Genomic DNA, 19,694 nt, shown 5'->3' with positions numbered 1-19,694 from the left:
ACATATAGAACATATGCACTAGAGCAACAGATTGCATGGTGAAATTAGATAGCACAATTCACTAGAATTTGTGAAGGAAAGGCAGGAGCAGCACACGCAACGGGTAAACCAAGCATGCTTAACCGATGTAGCTAGCAATTGGCAAGGTGCTCCTTCAAGATTTGGGGGTCGGCACGAATGGTAGCCATCGCGACCTCATCCGCGCGTACGTCCGCGATTTGCTTCTGTGCTGCCAAATGCTCCTTGAGGTCCTGGCTAGACTGCATGCGCCATGGCTTAGGCCGGCGCTTTCTTGGTGGAGGGGTTGGTTATTTGGGTGGAAGGTGTCGCGCTCGTGCCAGCGGTCGGGGCATGTGGGATGTGGAGGGAGGAGGAGGATGGGGGTCGGGTGTGGATTACCTGCCTGGATAGAGGAGGCCGAGCAGCGTGAAGGAGGGTCACCGGCGAGGAGGCGGCCACGCTGCAAGCAAGGAGTGAAGGTTTCAACTTGGAAAGGAAGGCGGAAAGAGGGGAAATGTGGCCTTTGGTAAGGGTAAGGGGGCAGGGGGGTAGATATTTCTGCGGAAGCTAAAATTTTGGAATCGCTTCAGCCAAAAAACTGGCACGCAAAGTGTCATCAGACACGGTCCCTTATTCAGAACTGTGTACGATATGTGGACATCACAAATGATTCGGATAGCTTAACCTATGTGTGATGAGTTTGAACATCAAAAGCTTTGGTTCAAATTTCCATGGTTACAGTGGTCATCCACGTCATTGCATAATTTGAGTACACAAAGGAGACTACAGCACACCCACACTTCTTAATCGAGCAAGTTCAGCAATTAAACAGAGCTAGCTGACCTAAACATTACTCTAACAAATTAAAGACCGGCGCTCTTAATTAAACAAAACAAAGAGTACAACTATGGTTGGTGCTCGTCAATCTCTGTCGCCGCCTTGATGTCCAGCTCGCGCCCGACGGTCTCCTGGGGAAGGGGCTCCATGGCATCCATCGCACCATACTCGGAAAGCATCTCGCTATCCATGTCCACATCTCTTTGGAAAAGGCCTCCACGAGCTAGGCATGGGCGGACGCGATCTGGGCTTGGACGGGCTTCGTCGTCGCAAGGTATGCGGCGAAGGAACGAACGACTGCTCGAACGCTCTCTGCGATTACCAGCTCTTTGACTGTGGATTGCCGGCCGTTGTCGGAGAAGCTTCGTTCAATTTGTGCGGTGACTGCCAGGAGCTGGGCGTGGGCGGCCTCGACATGTTCGTGGGCGGCCTCCATCAGGGCTCAGGCCACCGCTCCAGAACGGACAGCTGCTGTGCCGCTCTCGCCAGTTGCTATCCCCGAGGAAGATGTTGCTGCCGCCACCTGAGAAGCAACAACGGCCGTTTGGGCTGCCTTTGCCACCGGGTTGCAAATTGTGTCCGCGCTCATGCACCTTGTTAGCACGTGCATGGCGGTTGCGGCCGCGCTCTCGTAGGAGTGGGCCACCGAAGTTGCCCTCACGACGTGGGTCCATGTGCCCATCTTTCACCAGCGACGATTGAACAATGAATTGATATTTGGGGAGCGAGCTAGTGTGCTTGAGACACCGGCTGTGGACTGTAGCCAATGCACCTTCTCATGTAAGCCATAGGCGTACTATACACCGACGGTGCTCCAAGATATTTTGTACTACATCTCACACGGTTGCTGATTATAACCTGTGTGCGATCTACTTGATTTTTCATCTTGATTTGAATTACATAATGGGGTCACAGTGGCAATGGACGGTGTTTGAATTGCTAGACCTTTTATCTGGAGTGAACATGCAACTATATGTGTGTCGTAAAATAATTGGAATTATTCAGGGTTCGTTTGAACATTTTATACATTAAAGTGGTTTTCTAGCCATTTCAGGTGAACAATTCAAATTTGAACTACATGCACATGCTCCAGTGCATACAAATTGGTTGAAAAATCAAATCTATGTCCTTGGGTGCATGCTTAGGTCCCATGCAAGAAATGGAAATGAATTTCAAACACCATGGCACCGTTGATTTCCGGCAAAACAATGAGATGCGTGGTTTTTAAATTCTAGTAAATCCAAAACTCGTCTGAAATTCATGAAACTTGGCATGCTATCATGGAGTGGCATCAACATGCCGTGGTACAAAGTTTGTCCCATTTGGGGCTGGTTTGGGTCCCATTCCACGACACTTTCCGAAGAGGTCACCTTAACCGATAGATAGGCCGGTACACCTACATTTCCCTACATCTGCTAGCCCATCATGGAAAGGTTTCCCACAACTTACTCAACTATGCCAGAGCCCATAATGGCTTGTGGCTGCACATGGAAGTTTCTAGCATGAACAATTTTATGATCCCTTTTAGCCTGGGTGGTGAACCATAGGAAAATCACATGGGTACCCCAGGATCTCCTTGGACAACACTGGATTCCCCAGGTGCCCACAACCAATCCACCCACATGTGTATTAAAGTAGCCACCTTAGTTTAACCCTAATTTCATAATAGTACTTGCAACTGTCATGAATCACTCAAATCAAACCACGTCTATGAGCATAACATAGTAGTAAGCATAACGTAGTAATTACCAATGGTTTTATATAGGACAATAGGTGCTACCTCATCAACTACTTCCCAAAACCCACATGTTCATCAAATCCTACTCATGCAATGTTTGAGGGTTGAAACTAATGCATAAAAACTGGGTATTGAAGGGATATGATCAAAGTGTTAATTTGCCTTGTACTGTTGATAAAGATGATTCACACTCATAACTCCTGATAGTTCTACTCATCACACTCCGTTCAATCTATCGTAAGCAAGCAATAGTAACCACACATAAGCAATCATGCAAAAGAATAAAAGAAAAAATCTCGGAAAACTTTGAAAACAAGCAATTAACTCTTGCAACAGAAAACAATTTCTAACAGTACTAAAATTGGGTGGATTTAGTCTTATCAGAAAGTTTAGGTCAAGAGCTCCAATAAGCAAGAAGAAACAATTAAATCTGAGTTATAAAACTCGAGTTATGAACAAAAGAAGTTTGAATCCAAATATGTTTGAAATCAAATTTTATACTTTCAAAAATATGTTGAAGTTGGTTATCTGGATAGAGGAGATCATAACGAAGAACTGGGCGTTGGTTTCATTGGATTTGGATAAACGATGTAAAAGTTGTGATCGTTTGAAAACTTGGGACTAATCTATAAGAAAACTATTTACTACCAGGTCCCTGTCTACGTAACAGAAAACTAATCGGACGAACGTCCGCTACAAAAACCTAAACGATGAACGCCTTCACTACATAAGCTAACACAGCGAGCATCCGCTAAATAAAACAAAATGATTCAGAGAAAAAAACATCTCGAACTGGACCGTTGGATCCAGATCGGGCGTGCGAGGAGAGGTGGTGGTTACTGCAGTGGTGGCAGTGGTCGACGGTGAGGTGGAATGGCTTCGGCTGTGAGCGGGCGGCGGCTCTGGTCATCGAGGAGGGCAACGGAGTGGTCGGGGAGGGGCGGTGCGGCGAGGCGGATGCAGCGGTGGGGTTGGCGGTGCCCAGGGGTGTCGGAACCAAGCGGGCGGCGCGCAGCGGTGGTGTGCGGTAGCTAGGGAGGAGGAGAAAAGAGGGGGTCGGGGCGGCGGCTTAAATAGGAGGAGGGGGCCGGGCTCGGCTTGCACGAGGGGGCAGGCGAGGGGCGAGTCCCGCCCAGACACAGCGTCGCCGACGAGGCGTGCTAGAGCTAGACTCCAGTGGCGGGTAGGGGAAGACCCCGACAGGTGGGGTCCACCTGTCGGTGGCACTAGCGAAGCAGGTGCGGGCGCGGCTGGGCCGAAAGGCCAGTGGGCCGGTGCGGTGAGGAGCAGTGTTGGGCTTCGGCCAGGCACTGTTTTAAGCATTGTTTTTACTCAAACAAGAAAATAATACTAAATAACAAAATAAAAATAAAAATATATAGCATAATATATATCGAAATTTTTTGAAAAAGATTTTCTATGACTTGAACATTTTTCTAGCGTTAAATAAAATCCACAAAAATTCCAAAAAAATCAAACAGTGCTACTGCTCCATAACACCCAATAAAATATTTTAAAATACCCAAAATAATTTCAAATTTATTTCTCTCCATTTTTTCCATTATAGGGAATCATTTTACTAATTTCCATATATTTTATTTTTGGAGAAAAATAATTTGAATAAAATCCAGATAACTCACATTTGAAAATAATTTCAAAGGGACTTTAAATTTGATTCTTTTAAACTCCCAACTCATATTTCATACGATTTGAAGAAGTCATTTTATCTTCTCTCATGAAAATCATTGAGTTGAATAAAGTTTCTGAATTGGAAATATTTCCAAATGAAATTCAAATCTTTTCAAAACCCTTTTCATTTATAATGGAAGTAGTCATGTCATCTTCTCTCTAGGGTTTTGTATTTGAAAAGAATTTGAATTCATGGAGATCATAAATGCGAGGATGAAAGTTTGGGAAAGTCCTTTTATTCCCTCTGATTTAACTTATAGAAAGTTTCAATTTCACTCAATTTCACACAAACAACCACACCACAATCAAACAAACAATCAAAAGTATTTGTTTAATATAACATTCCAAAATTTAGAATTTTGGGATGTCACATTCGTATAGTTCCCATTAGAAAATTTTGATAGTTCAGGTTGCTAATTCCTACTGTGTATAGTTTATTTTTGTTTTTTTGCAGCAGTTATGTCTATATTCGACAAGAAAAAATATCAAGGTTTGCTCCGATCTTCGCCAAAATAGTTCAACCACTAAGCTCACATGAATGCAAGTGGAAGAGCTACTCTTTGGGACTCTGTATTTTGTTTTCTGTATTGCTATGTTGTGAGTCCAATGTTTGGAGAAAAAGATGGAGTTCCGGGTGCGCATATGATGCGGTGTGTGGCTAGTCAGAGGTTTACTCTAGCACCAATACTCTTTCACAAAATAAAAAAGCTCTTATCACTAATAGAATTATGTGTGTGTTGATGCTCACGACAAACCATGGAATGATTGTCTTTTGCAAGGTGCAGTACCTGACCACCCGCTACCCTGCTCATCGCCCCTTCTCCTACCTGTAGCTCTTCCACTTGCATTCATGTGAGCTTTGCACTTATGAAAATTGTTGAACTGTTCATGTAGACTTGGTAGTGGGTATTGTCAGTTCAATTCTCCCCTACATGACAACAGTACAATGATAGAAAAACAGTTCAAAAAATACGCTGGAGGTTTTTCTGAATGACAAAAAATGTCAGTTCAAATTTTTTGCACCATCAGTTTTACTGCTTAATGTTGTAGTCACTTGTTTTCTTGATGCCATCAGGTGTTTGCTTGAAAATACTTCAGTTCGACAAAAAGCTCCAGAAAAGTTCAGAGTGAAAAGCTCCATGGTGTTTCTTTGGTTGCAGCATGTACATGCATCCCTACAAAAAAATGGTGAGCATCCCCCATGTTGCATGTTGTTGCCGCAGGCTCTGCATTTTTCTTCTTGGAGCTAAGCTATTGTTGCTAATGTGTTTGGATTTGGACAAAGAAGATAGAGAATAAAAAGGACGGGTGAAGAGACAGCAAGTAGAGGAGAAAAATTGTGGGAGCCAGCCTTCCTGAAGCATTGCATCTGAGTTGATTCTGGCTGCCTCACGGGTTAACAACTAACTTATTTTTGTGTTATTGGCAACTATTTTTTTCTTATGTTATTAGCAACTACTTTTTTTGCGCGTAAGCAAATGTTTGTTTGCTTCAGTCATGCATAAGTATCTTGATTCTTCTTTAACCCTTATTGCAAGATGATTCAATTCTCTTCAAAGTCCATTAGACAAGCGGTTTAGGTCCCAAGATCGGGGAACAATATGGCGCTCCATTTGAGGAAAGAGGAATTGAATGGATATGAAGAGTATAAGTTTACTTTTCTTGTTAGTAAACTTACCTTCGATCCTCAAATGCTCCATTAATGCCCCTTAGCATGTACAAGTCCCCTTGTTATACTCTTTATTTATTCCACCGCCAATTTTTTTCCGAGTTGTATTCTTCGTCACAGGTTCACTTCTATTACCTCGGTGCAAAAAAGTGCCAAAAAGTTCAGTTCATACTATACTAAATGTCCATATTGTAGATAGTATTTGTGTTGTCTTAAATTTCTGGAAACAAGCTTCGGTACAAGAAAAATGGGCCAGTTAGTTCATCCATATGCAAACCCCTGTAACAAAACGTATCTATAATGCAATTAGGTGAGGATGTGCAACATATGTTTAAGTAAAACATTTATACCATGTTACAAAAGTAACTTCCCCTGTCCCATAGAAGATTGAATGAATTTTTTAAATATATTTTAGAAAATAAGTGTACACAAAGTAGCTCTCTCTCTCTCTATTACTTTGTCTCATGTGATGTTACTGCTCCTAGTATGTGAAATTTCCTGCCATATTGACAAAATGAGTGAAATATTATGGTGTCCTGTGAAATGGAAATACCTAGTCTAACGAGTTCATGTATAGAAAATGTGACGATGGCAATTTTCGAAACCTTTAACTGTTGAAGTACATCAGAAACACAAAGTCCATTCGGCAAAAACAACAGTAGACGTGATGTTCAGTTTTGCTAAATTATGCAAGTGGTAATTCATACGGGTTTCCTTTGTGGTGAAGATTTCATCACTACTAATATCTTAACTTATTATGTTAATTCTAGTGCGCCACTAGCAAAGGTAGAAATGTACTGAATGTTCAGACCTTTAATATTTTCATTTTGTGAACATGCATCAGTTCAGTATGAAAAAGGAACATAATAAGTTAACTTTGCAAGTGAATCAGTTCACCTTGAATAAAATACAGAAGTGCACCATCAAGTTTTCCATCAGTTCGCTTATAAAAAAAGAAAAAGTTGGTTTTGTAAAGAAAATCGTAGAACCAATCTCAGCCTAGAAGTTCACTAGGGAACTCCACGCAAGTGCACTCGTTAGAAAATTTTCAGTTTACTATGTTTTATAGACTCTAGAAACTTTGAACTTACTATTTTGAAATTTTCGTTGTCATTATCCAAAGTTGTACGCTGGACCAAAAATTGCCTTTTTTGATCTTTAGTTCTAACCCTTTTTCTGAACTTACTATTTTGTTTGTGTACATTATCCTCTCATCAATTTTTTTATTTTAGACTAAGTTTCAGCCCTCGAGCAAGAGCTCGTCCACCATGGGTGCTTGTAGCCGTCCAAGTCGAGGGTTGATGCCAGTCCAAGTAGAATCGCACCCACCATCTTCACTAGCACTGCGCAACCGGCCAAGTCGAGCACACACACAAGGAGAACACCATTGCCTTTGCTTTGCACACTGCTTGGCGATGCATGATCACGGATGGATTTACCAAGTGTTTTATTAGTTTAAACTCCTGCAAAGTCTCAATTTCTTCTCAGTTTTGTTAGTTTGGATTCTTAGCATTCAATTTCTAATTTAAGTCATTTTCTAATTTAAGTAAAGTGAGCACTGGAAAATCAATTAGTTTTTTTACTTATATTCCATGAACTTGTAGTAACCTAATTGATTTGGTGCTAATGTTAATATAAAACCCCTAGAAAAAATCAAATACATTATTATCAGTACAATTTGTATTCTGTCATTAGTTCATATAAATCCCCTAGAAAACATATTGTATGCCTGTTAGGTGTTTGTTAAATGTCGTAGCCTCACTCCTCCAAAAATCAAATACACTATTATCAGTACAATTTGTATTCTGTAGTTCACGTAGAAGCCCCCAGAAAAAAAATATTGTATGCTAGTTAGGTGTATGTTAAATGTCGTAACCCCACTCCCCCTCCTGGCCAAGAGGCCTTGCCCCGTTTGTTGCTAAATGGTGTAGTCATTTGTTTATTTATTTCTTTATGCCCGTCGGGTCTCTGCTTAAATGACTAAACAAAGATCTCTATTTTAACTCAGTTTAAAATCTAATTTTTGTTTAGTTTAAATCATATTTTTAGTTCAGTCCATCTCGACTCTTCAACTCTTCTTACTTGGTACTACTTCCAATCATGCCATGTACAAAAAACATACATTAAGTGTAACAGTTCACTAGTTTTGGCATTGGTTCATAAATAATCACAGAAAAAAGATTGATGTGTGTTACTACCATGGGAGTTCGAGAAAAAGTTGTTTATGAAAACAGTGCAATATAAGGAATTTTGGCAGTTTGACGTGTGTTGAGAAAAATGTTTGAATCGTGTTAAAAACGGTTTTGTTTATATTGTTGTATTGCGGTTCATTAGAAGCAATTTTGGCAACATTTCGATGAAAATATTTACCCTAGTTCAGACTCTAGAGTGTTCTGGTTTCAGTGTTCCTTTACCTACATGTGCAGTAACACATCACACAAGAGTTGGATTGAACATGTTGCTCGTCTGCTGGGATGTAAAAAAAGTGAAAGCACATGTTTTGAATTTTTTTATGTTCAAATACATAAACCTCATATGTTCAGGAAAGAGTTTCAAAACATTTTTGTGCTATTCACTTCAGAGTTTGTCTACTGTTTCAACTTTCATTTTAACCTTTTTGTTTCTAAAACCTGCATCTTTTCTGTTTACAGATTGTTGGCATGATTCTTGAATTGGGGACTGGAGTTCAAGTATTAAATCCATGCAAGTTCAAAAAAGAAACCGCAACAAGTTCTTGTCTATTTAGCAATATATGGGTTGAGTGTGCAAAAATTAGTGGCTCAAATATGAAAGAAGAATGTAAAAGATCCAACATGTGCATGTTGCCAGTGCCCCTAGTAGGTCTCCGCCTCCGGCTGCTGCTCCTCCAACATGTGCACGATTGCTGCTCTCCTCTGCTTTCTCTCTCTCTCTTGTATGATGTTGCTGCTCCTCTCAAATCTCTGTAGCTCTATTAATTCATGATGCTGCCTCATCTCTGAATTGTTGTGGTGACGCTGAGGTTTCAGTTCAATTGTGTGCACAAAATCGCGAAAATACATTTCACCCACAAGATCCTTGCCTCCATGTCCACATTTAGATGTGCTACAAGTTCAATTGTTTCAGTTCGAGCGTGTGCAAAAAATCGTGAAAATACATTTCACCCAGAATTTCATTGTTTTTCAAATTACATTTAAATCATATTGAATTAGAAAAACAATAGATATGTGGAAGCTGCGGATTTTCGCCAGCTTTCCAACACCATCGTATTTGCTCAATTTCGACAAACCGTTTGAAAATTGAGTCCAAAATATGATTCGCGATTTCAGTTTTGAAAAAAAAAGTTTCTTTTCAAAACTTCTCTTAAACCATAATGATTTTGCAAAAACATTAATATACTTGAAATATAGTTGTCAAGAGCTTTCCAACGATATATTACACGCCTCGTTCCGATAAAAGAATTGCAAAAAAATTGAACTAAAGAAGATGAACTGTTAAACAGAAATGAAAGCCTCAGTTCAAGAGCTCAAAAATCATCAGTACAACCGCGTGAAACCGTCAGTTCAAGTAGGGTTATTCTGTTATGCGAAATAGAATAGCCAGATATATACATAAACGTTATTCTGATCACGGGATCAGAATAATATTCTGATCACAACCTGAACTGCCTGTGTAACGCGACTGAACTTCCCTCTGTACGAACCCGAACTTCGGGCTGTCTTCACAACTGTGGATTCCCCCGCAAAATATGCTGGTTAGTCGTGTTCTATATTATGTTAGTGTAATCTAGAGACGTTTTTTAGCAACTAAATACCAGTTTTAAATAGGAATCTCGCTCGTTGGCAGATTTTGCTCTCAGGTCGTGATGAAATTGCGTTTTTTGCATTTTTACTGCCTGAGTTGTTTGACCTGAACTTCTCCCAGTGCTAGGTTGAACTTCCGCCAACATTGCCCAAATGGGGCTTGCGATGTACCGTTGGAAAGCTATGGACAACAGTATCATGACCCAAATTAAACTTTTAGCAAAATGTAAGCGGTTTAATAGCAGTTTCGAAAATCGTTTTTTCTTCATACAACAAACGTGAATCGTATTTTCGACCGCATTTTAAAACCGTCAATCAAATTGAGGCAAATAATATGGCGTTGGAAAGCTGCTGCAAAACCGCTCCTTCCACATGTTGAAAGTTTTCCTCCAGTTCCCAACTGTTAAAGAGTAATTTGGAAAATCGTAAAATTTCACAAACCAAACAGCCGAGTTCATATTTTGGATGTCATTTCTAAACGGCTAATCCAATTGAGGCAAATGACATGGCGTTGGAAAGCTTATGAAAAGGCGCTACTTTTTCATGTTGAAAGTTTTTTTCTAATTTTGAACGGTTTAAAAGTGATTTGTCAAACGGTCCAAGTTACACCGAGTTCATATTTTCGAACTAATTTTTTAACCGTACGTCCAAATGTAGCAAATGATATAGCGTTGGAAAGCTTGAGGAAATGCGGAACTTTTTGGTGTATATTGTTTCTCCTAATTCCTTACTGTTTTAAGTCAATTTTGAAAATGGCTAAAAACGTATTTTTGCCGTAATTTGTAGAAACTTTATTGGAATGGGGCAAATAATATACCGTTGAAAAGCTAAGGAAAATGCGAATTTTTTTCATGTTGATGGTTTTCTCTGATTCCTGGTCGTTTTCAAGTAATTTCGAAAATGGCGAGATCATTCGTTCTGCCTTTATCGCGAAACAGATTCATCGAAAATGCACCGCGTGAAGAAGCCGAACTTCTCGGCATGTCTACTTGAACTTCACTCTGTTTTTCACGTGCTTTTTTTCCCGTAGCTCTCCATCCACTCACCGGAACACTCACCAGAATTGAGCAAGTAATATACCGATGGAAAGCTGATGTAAACACGCAACTTTCCCTTCTTGATCATTTTTTCATACTCGCGACTATTTTGAAAGTTTTTCATCTCAAATTCAATCACTATAGTAGTCGAGCTTCCTGCTGTTTTCATGTTGAATTTCTGTGACGTATTTTCGTTTGTAATTTTCTCATCCCTTTCGTTGGTGTTACACAAATGATATTCTTTTCGTACAAACCTCTCTCGAAATATTTTCTTTAGCTTTCTCCAACCGAGGACTTGAACTTACACAAATGATATTCCTGTCGTTTTGAAGTAAAATTAGAGAAATAACGAGATCATGATTTCTGCCTTCATTGCAAATGGAAATGCACTGCGTGAAGTAGTTGAACTTCTCGGGTATGTCTGTTTGAACCTCACTCTATTTTTGACGTGCTATTTTTTGCACTACGTGAAGTAGTTGAAGTTCTGGGGCATGTTTTTATGAACTTCACTCTGTTTCACTTTATTGTTTTTTTTCTTATATGAAATACACACTATGTAGTACGTGAACTTCTAGTTATTATCACTTTGAACTTCTCTCTGGTTTGAGAGAATTATTTTAAAACACAAAAAACAACATATTTTTTATGTATTTTGGACATCTAAATACATGGTGAACCTCTCTCACAAGAATTTTTTGAACTTTTCCTCGCAGAGCACTTGAACTTCAAGCAACCATTTTTCGTTTCTGAGTTGTTTTTTAAAAGTGCAAAAAATGGCATTGTGTTTTTTATTTTTTGAACAGGTAAATCCTAGGTTTTAATAAACTCCGAACTTCTCTGTTATTTTAATATTAACTTCACCTTTTTAAATTTGAGTAATGAATTGTATTTGATTTTTATATGGAAAAAATCAAACATGGAAATACAAGGTGAACCTCTCTCTCAAGAATTTGTGAACTTCCCTGGATAGAGCACTTGAACTTCTTTCAACAAACCTTTTAAGCTTTTATTTTTTATACTTTTATTCTCACCTGAAATGCATTCTTTGCAATACTTGAACTTCTCGTTGTTTTTACGATGAACTTCTGTCACATTTTTTTACATACATCGAATTACACGCAATTGAATCTCGGACGTCATTTTTTGCCATTTTAAAACATGTAATTGGAGGTCGGACGTCCCGTGATATAAATTCTGAACCGTGCACGGAGGTGCACGTCAACTCTTGCTACAAATCTGAGTTTTTTATATACTTAGAACGTCTCTCTTAGTGCGGATCCATGTCGGCGGCGTGCGGTTTGCCAGATTCATGGAGGAGTAGGGACTTCTTGATATTATTCATTATTAACGGGAAAAGTCCTAGTTACACAAACTATTTAATGGAATAGATCATTTGATATCCCGGTGCACAGAGTTTGAATAGGAGAAACTTTGGCATGTGGAGAGTTTTACCAAAATTCATTAACGTTTATGAGTTGTCTTTAAAAACGTCCAACATGACGTTGTATTTTTTCTTTTTGAACTTGTAAATCCTAGGGCTTAATAACTTTGAACTTCTGTGTTATTTTATTCTGAACTTCTAATTTTTTTAAAGAAGGGAAAATTCATTTGAACTTTTTTTAGGTGTTCCATTTACTTTAATTTGAACTTCTTCATTTTATTATTTAGTAACAAAAAAAACCTACATCTTTTATAAACTTCGAACTTCTAAGTTTTATTTTTTAGATGAACATCAATTTTGACTATTTTTTCAATTTAATAACGACACATCTGTATTTTTTTAAAAGTGTAAAATCCTAGATTTTTTAATAAACATCGAACCACTTCTCTACTTCAGTTTGAACTTCTAGGTTTAAAATACAGGGAAAAATTTATAAAGTTTTTTATTTTTTGTTTATTTTAATTTGAACTTCTCATTTTATTCTTGGGTAACAAGAAAAAATTGAGTTTTTTATATACTAAGAACTTATGTATTATTTTAATTTGAACTCCTTTAGTCTTATTCTTAGAAAAATATATTTATAAATAAGCATCAAAGACCCTTTTAAAATTGAACTTGATACTTTTATTCTTCCTAGAAATAGAAATAATTTGAGTGTTTCGTATACATCGAACTACTCATTTATTTTAATTTGAACTTATTTATTTTGTTCTTTAGTAACAAGAAAAAATTGATTTTTTTATATATATCGAACTTCTCTATTTTTTTCTAGTTTGGAATTCTTGGTTATTTCTTTTTGTAACGGAAAACCCTTATTTTGTAGCAAACATTGAATCGATTCATTACTTAAATTTGAACTTCTAAGTTTTGTAGAAATTGAGAGAATTTATTTTTATAAACTATTTGAATTGTTATGTTATTTTAATTTGACCTTCTTGGGTTATTTAAAAACACGAAAGAAATGGTTTTTCTATTACAAATATTGAACGGCTCTATTATGTTACTTTCAATTTTATGATTATCATTTTTCTATAACGGGGAAATCTGTGAGAATTTTTCTTTGTACACGCATAACATTTTTTTGAACTCTCCATTTTATTAAATTTGAACTTTTCGAGTTAACATTTTCTAGGCACGTTTATTTTTTCTTGGTATAAGAACATCGAACTATTCTTTTATTTTAATTTGAACTTCTTTGGTTTATTATTTAGTAATTGAAGAAATCCAAGTTTTGTAATAAACATCTAACCGCTCCACTTTTTAAATTTGAACTTCTAGATTTTTTGACCTTGTTTGTTATTGTAATTTGAATTTCAAAGTTCTTTTAGAAATGGGGAAACCACTTTTTTCCTTGACTTGAAATTTTTAGTTTTCTCAAAAAAAAATTGGGGCGTGGTATTCTCCAAACTAAATTTCCTATGGTTCATATTTTCCATTTTTCATCTGAACTTTTGTAATTTTTGAAATTGAACTTCCAAACTTTTAGATTGCAAACTTATGAAACATCACTTTTGGACAAGTAGGTGATCACAAGAAGCTACATTTTAATATAAAAGGAGAAAAAAATATTTGTTTTGTGCTAGGATGTACTAGAGCTTCGACCCACTCTTTTTGTTTTGCATTTGGGGAGCATTTATATCCAGTACACGCACACACACATATCCCGTATGCATCACATTTTTTTTGCAACAAGGCATAATTTGCTTATAGTATTTTTTTTCAAAATGAATATTTCAGGTTTTGTGAGTGGTTTTGTTATAACCGTGAGATCAAGATAGAAGACACACACACAATAACTTCAGAACCATCATTTTTTCTATCCAGGCATAAATACAAACACATTTTGTTGTGAACAATATCTTGCCTGCAAGTATGGTACTTCTTTTATCGGACTCGAGTTCTCTATAATCTTGAAGCTCCGTTGCGAAGCTAGCAAGCAACACTAGTGCTCTCAGATGAAAATCAATCGGCCAAAAAATAGCCTCTCCACCTCCACGAGTTCATTCATGATCTACTGTTGCTTGTTCGACTCCACCGCTGGGTGGTGCAGCCTGCTGCTGCTAGCATTCAGAGAAACTGCTTTTCCTAGGCAGCCATACAAAAGAAGCAACTTCTGCAACAACTTGGAAGAAGCAAGATGTGTGTTTTTGCGAACCGACACAAGGAGCTGAGTAATCCCAGATAACTGTGCTAAACACATGTGACAGAAGATTCATGTTCATGAAATTTGACACCCTCCAAAGAAACAAATGCTAAATGTTCAGAAAATTGGAATCTTCTATTGGATGTGGCAAGAAGGCACACTGGGTTGAAGATGAATAGAAAGCTCACACAAATTTCAAACTTCACAATGGTCCTTGAACTTGTATCCTTATTTCTTTTGAACTGCAACATCTTTGTGCAGGGATCCGGCGAGCACATCATGCCACCCACCACACGCAGAGGAAGGAGGGCGGCGGAGAAGACACAACGTCCGTGCCAATGGCGATCGTGCCCTGCATCCCCGCCACCACCATCGTCCGTGCTCCGATAGCGATCGCGCCCTGCATACAACAGCACAAGTGGCTTAAATTGAAAGAGTTGCCGACTTGTGTTAGTCTATTAATTGAAAGAGTGGTTGTGTGGTGAGCTGAGTTGACCAGCCGGAGTGCTTACGATAAGGACCAACTGGATGGCGTCGACGATGTGCGGCACCAGACTCTGCGCCAGACCCACGGTGCTGTTGCCGAAGACGGCGACGAAAGAGTATCCGTTGAATCCGATCTCTCCCAGGTAAAAGAGGGAGCTCACCATGATCTTGCGCTGCCCTACAATATATTCAATACAATTTGTTTTTGAGGACTTGCACGTACAACCGCATGAGGTGAGCTAGTTGGAGATCTCTGGCTCGACCGGCAACCCCGAATGAATTCCACAAAACATAATTAAAATAGAATTGTCAGATATCTATGATGAATCAAGAACCATGATATACATTGCATACCGTTGCCTGTGGAGTGGAGAAGCTGCAGAACACCATTGAACCAGCTCTTCTGGTTGCTGAGAGAAACCGGCACGAACGAGGTGATCCCTCTGCTCTGTAGGAACGCTAGGTCAAGCGTCGTTGTGCCTCCCACCGTGAAGTTCGCGTCATGCTGGAAGTCTATCGTGGTCTTGACGGGGAGGTACGGCGTTGGTGGTGGCAACCCCAACGACTCCACTACATCATCTCACAACACATAATTGTGAGCTTGTATCATCAGTGGTGCAGGTCAACGCATCTCTGAACGGTTGTTAAAACAATCTTTACTGATGAAGTCGATGACGAGGCAGCGGCGGCGGACAAGACACACGCATGAAGGTCACATTCTAGGACTCAGGCAGGTCATCGAGGGTGCTGTGGGAGACCCATAATGAGAACCTGGATGGACTGCTCGCGCGCAAGGCGTTGAACTTCTTTTGCTCGAGATGGATGGTTGGGCCACCGGCAGAATAGGGAGGAAGCACGGGTTGGGCGGAGCCAGGAGGCCGCGTCCACGGCGAGTGCAGATGCTCGTTTGGGGAAGCGCCGGACGAGGAGCACCGGAGAGGAGTGGTTCAGCGTCGGGTGGGGGTTGGAGCAGCACTGGCCGCGGTGGTTGGGATGTGCGGCGGCGCGCTAGGAGAACCATGAGACAGGACGGCGGCGTGCTGGAAGGCGGGGAGGCGGCGCGCCCTGGGGCGGGGAGGTGGTGGCGACGCTGGTGAGCAGGGGGTGTGGGGGTCCTGGAGGCGTGGAACGGCGGATTTGGGGCACGGGGACGGCGGCCGTCGCCGTCGGCGCGGGGGGCGGCGGAGGGGGTGGCGGGGGTTGGGGGCGATCTGAAGCATGAGATTGCGGGCGATGGGATCGGGTTGGATGTTTTTTTGTTTTTGTTGCCTACCGTTTCGCGAGTTCGTAAACATCTGATCAGGCTCTATATAGGCCGTGCCGTGATCAGAATAACTATTCTGATCCCAGGATACAGAATAGTGCTATATGTAACCTGACCTTCGGGCTATCTTCTCAACCGTGTCTCCCCGCGTAAATTTTTTTGGCCAGTCATGTTCTATGTGATGTAAGTGTAATCTACAAACAGTTTTTAGCAACTAAATGCCCGTTTTAAATAGGAATCTCACTCAACGGCGGATTTGCTCTCGGGTCATGATGAAACATGTATTTGTTGCAATTTTACTGCCTGAGTTGTTCGACCTGAACTTCTCCTAGTGCTAGGTTGAACTTCCGCAAACATAACCCAAATGGGCCTTGTGATATACCGTTGGAAAGCTATGGAAACGAGTATCATGAACCAAGTTAAATTTTTGGCAAAATGTAAGCGGTTTACGAGCAGTTTTGAAAACCATTTTTTCTTCACACAAAAAACATGAATCGAATTTTCGATCGCATTTCAAAATAGTTTATCGGAATGAGGCAAATAATATGGCCTTGGAAAGCTTCTGCAAAACCGCTCATTCCACTTGTTGAAAGTTTTCTCTAATTCCCTACGGTTAAAGAGTCATTTAGAAAAATCGTAAAATTTCGCAAACCGAATAGCCGAGTTCGTATTTTCTATGTCATTTCTAAACGGCTCATCCAATTGAGGCAAATGATATGGCATTGGAAAGCTTATGAAAATGCTCTACTTTTTCATGTTTAAACTTTTTTCTATTTTTGAACGGTTTAAAAGTAATTAAGAAAATCATCCAAGTTACACCGAGTTCGTACTTTCGAGCTAATTTTTTAACCGTACGTCCGAATGTAGCAAATGATATGGCGTTGGAAAGCTTGAGGAAATGTGAAACTTTTTTGTATATATTGTTTCTCCAAAATCCTTACTATTTTAAGTCAATTTTGAAAATGGATAAAAATGTATTTTCACCGTAATTTTGAAAATGGTATATATTGAATGGGGCAAATAATATACTGTTGAAAAGCTAAGGAAAATACGAAACTTTTTCATGTTGATGGTTTTCTCTGATTCCTAGCCATTTTCAAGTAATTTCGAAAATGGCGAGATCATTCGTTTTGCCTTTGTTGCAAAACAGATTCTTTGAAAATGTACCGCGTGAAGAACCTGAACTTCTCGGCATGTCTACTTGAACTTCGCTCTGTTTTTCACGTGCTTTTTTTGCCCGTAGCTCTCCATCCACTTACTGGAACACTCACCGGAATTGAGCAAGTAATATACCGGTGGAAAGCTTATGTAAATATGCAACTTTCCCGTGTTGATCGTTTTTTCATACTCGCGATTATTTTAAAAGTTTTTCATCTGAAATTCATTCACTATAGTAGTCGAACTTCCTGCTGTTTTCACGTTGAACTTCGATGACGTATTTCTATTTGTACTTTTCTCATCCATTCGTCTGTGCTACAGAAATGATATTCCTTTTGTACAAACCTCTCTCACAATAATTTTTTTAACTTTCTCCGACGGAGGACTTAAACTTATAACAACAAAACTTTTAGACTTTGCTTTTTATTATTTTTAATACAAAATGCACACAGTGTAGTACGTGAACTTCTGGTAGTTATCAATGTGAACTTCTCTTGGTTACGTGAAAATATCTGAGTTTTTTTTATAGATTTTTAATCTGATTTTCTTAATCCTTTTTTATGAATTTTGAAGCGATCTATTTTTACAAATTGAACTTCTTGTTATTTTATTTTTGAACTTCTTGTTTCCATTCTTTAATAACGAGGAAAATCTGAGGTTTCTATAATCATCGAACTTCTCCATCTTTTTAATATGGACTTTCTTGTTTTTTTCCTTAATCCTTTTTAATGAAATTTTGAAGCGTTATTTTTAAACTTTTGTTTGGAAAATCTGAGTTTTCTATAATCATCGAACTTCTCCATCTTTTTAAATTGGACTTCCTGGTTCTATTTCTTTTAGTAGCGAAAAAATCCTACTTTTTGATAGACATTGAGCCGCTCCATTTTTAAATTTTAATTTCTAGGTTTATTTTAAGAGAGAAAGTCTTTGTTATAAAATTGTTTGAGATGCTTTTTTATTGACCTTCTTTTGCTTTGTAACAAGCATTGAACCAGTTGTGCCGCACCAATGACATTAAAACTCAGGTTTTACTAACGATTTTAAAAAATTTCATCCGAAATTCATTTAGTGTAGTAGTTGAACTTCCTACTGTTTTCACGTTCATCTTCTATGATGTATTGTCATTTGCAATTTTCTCATCCACTAGTCAGTGTTACACAAATGATATTCCTTTTGTAGAAACCTCACTCACAATAAATTTTTTAACTTTCTTTGACTGAGGCCTTGAACTTATAACAACAAAAAATTTGGACCTTGCCTTTTAATTCATTTTTCTCATATTAAACACATACCATGTAGTACATGAACTTTTTCCATTTTTATAATTTGAATTTTTTATTTTTGAAATAAAATTGCTCCCAAATAACAACTGAATTCTTTGTGGATTGAGAGAATTATTTTAAAACGCAAAAAACATTTCTTTTTGAGCTTTTGAACATGGAAATACAAGGTGAACCTCTCTCGCAAGAATTTTTGAACTTCCCCGGACAGAGCACTTGAACTTCTTTCAACAAACATTTTAACCTTTTCTTTTTCTATACTTTTTATTCTTACCTGAAATGCATTCCTTGCAGTAGTTGAACTTCTCGTTGTTTCCACCTTGAACTTCTGTCATGTATTTTTGTTCAACCTCTCTCACAAGAATTTTTTAACTTTCTCAGGCTGAGCACTTCTAGCAACAAAACTTTAGGCTTTGCATTTTCATACTTTTTAAATACAAAATGCACACCGTGTAGTGCGTCAACTTCTAACTGTTATCAATATGAACTTCTAAGATCATGCGTTCTACCTTCATCAGAAAACACAGAGTTTCTGAAAATGCATTTCGTGAAGAGGTTGAACTTCTGGAGCAGTTCTTTTTGAATTTCACTCTATTTTGCACGTATTTTATTTTACCCGTAAATCCCCAACCACTTACCAGAATTGAGCAAATGATATACCGATGGAAAGCTATTGAAAACACGCAACTTTGCCGTGTTGATCATTTTTTCATACTCTTAGTGGTTCAAAAGAATTTTTTAATACATAAAAACCTATTTTAATTAGTATACATGAAACTTTTAAACCATACATCGGCATGTAGCATATAATATACTATTGGAAAGCTTATGAATAGGAGAAAGTTTTTCATGTAGACAAGTGTTACCAATTCGTCGCCGTTTGAGGGCAGTTTTACAAATGGCAAAAATGTTGTTGTTTTTTCCTCTCTTTTTTAACATATAATTGAAGGTCAGACGTCTCGTAATATAATTTTTGAACCATGTAGGGTGGAGCACGTGAACTTCTTACAGCAAACATTTTAAGCTTTTAATGTTGTATTATTTTATTCTCATCTGAAACGCATTTCGTATAGTAGTTCAACTGCTCGCTGTTTTCGTGTTGAACTTCGGCCACATATTCTTTGAAAAACATGTTTTTAAATAAGCATCAAACAATTCATTTTCTAAATT

This window comes from Triticum urartu, chromosome 6 (genome assembly GCF_003073215.2).
Source record: "Triticum urartu cultivar G1812 chromosome 6, Tu2.1, whole genome shotgun sequence".
In the NCBI taxonomy this organism is placed as follows: domain Eukaryota; kingdom Viridiplantae; phylum Streptophyta; class Magnoliopsida; order Poales; family Poaceae; genus Triticum; species Triticum urartu.
The sequence above is the reverse complement of the archived record's forward strand: the minus strand, read 5'-3'. Positions refer to the sequence as shown.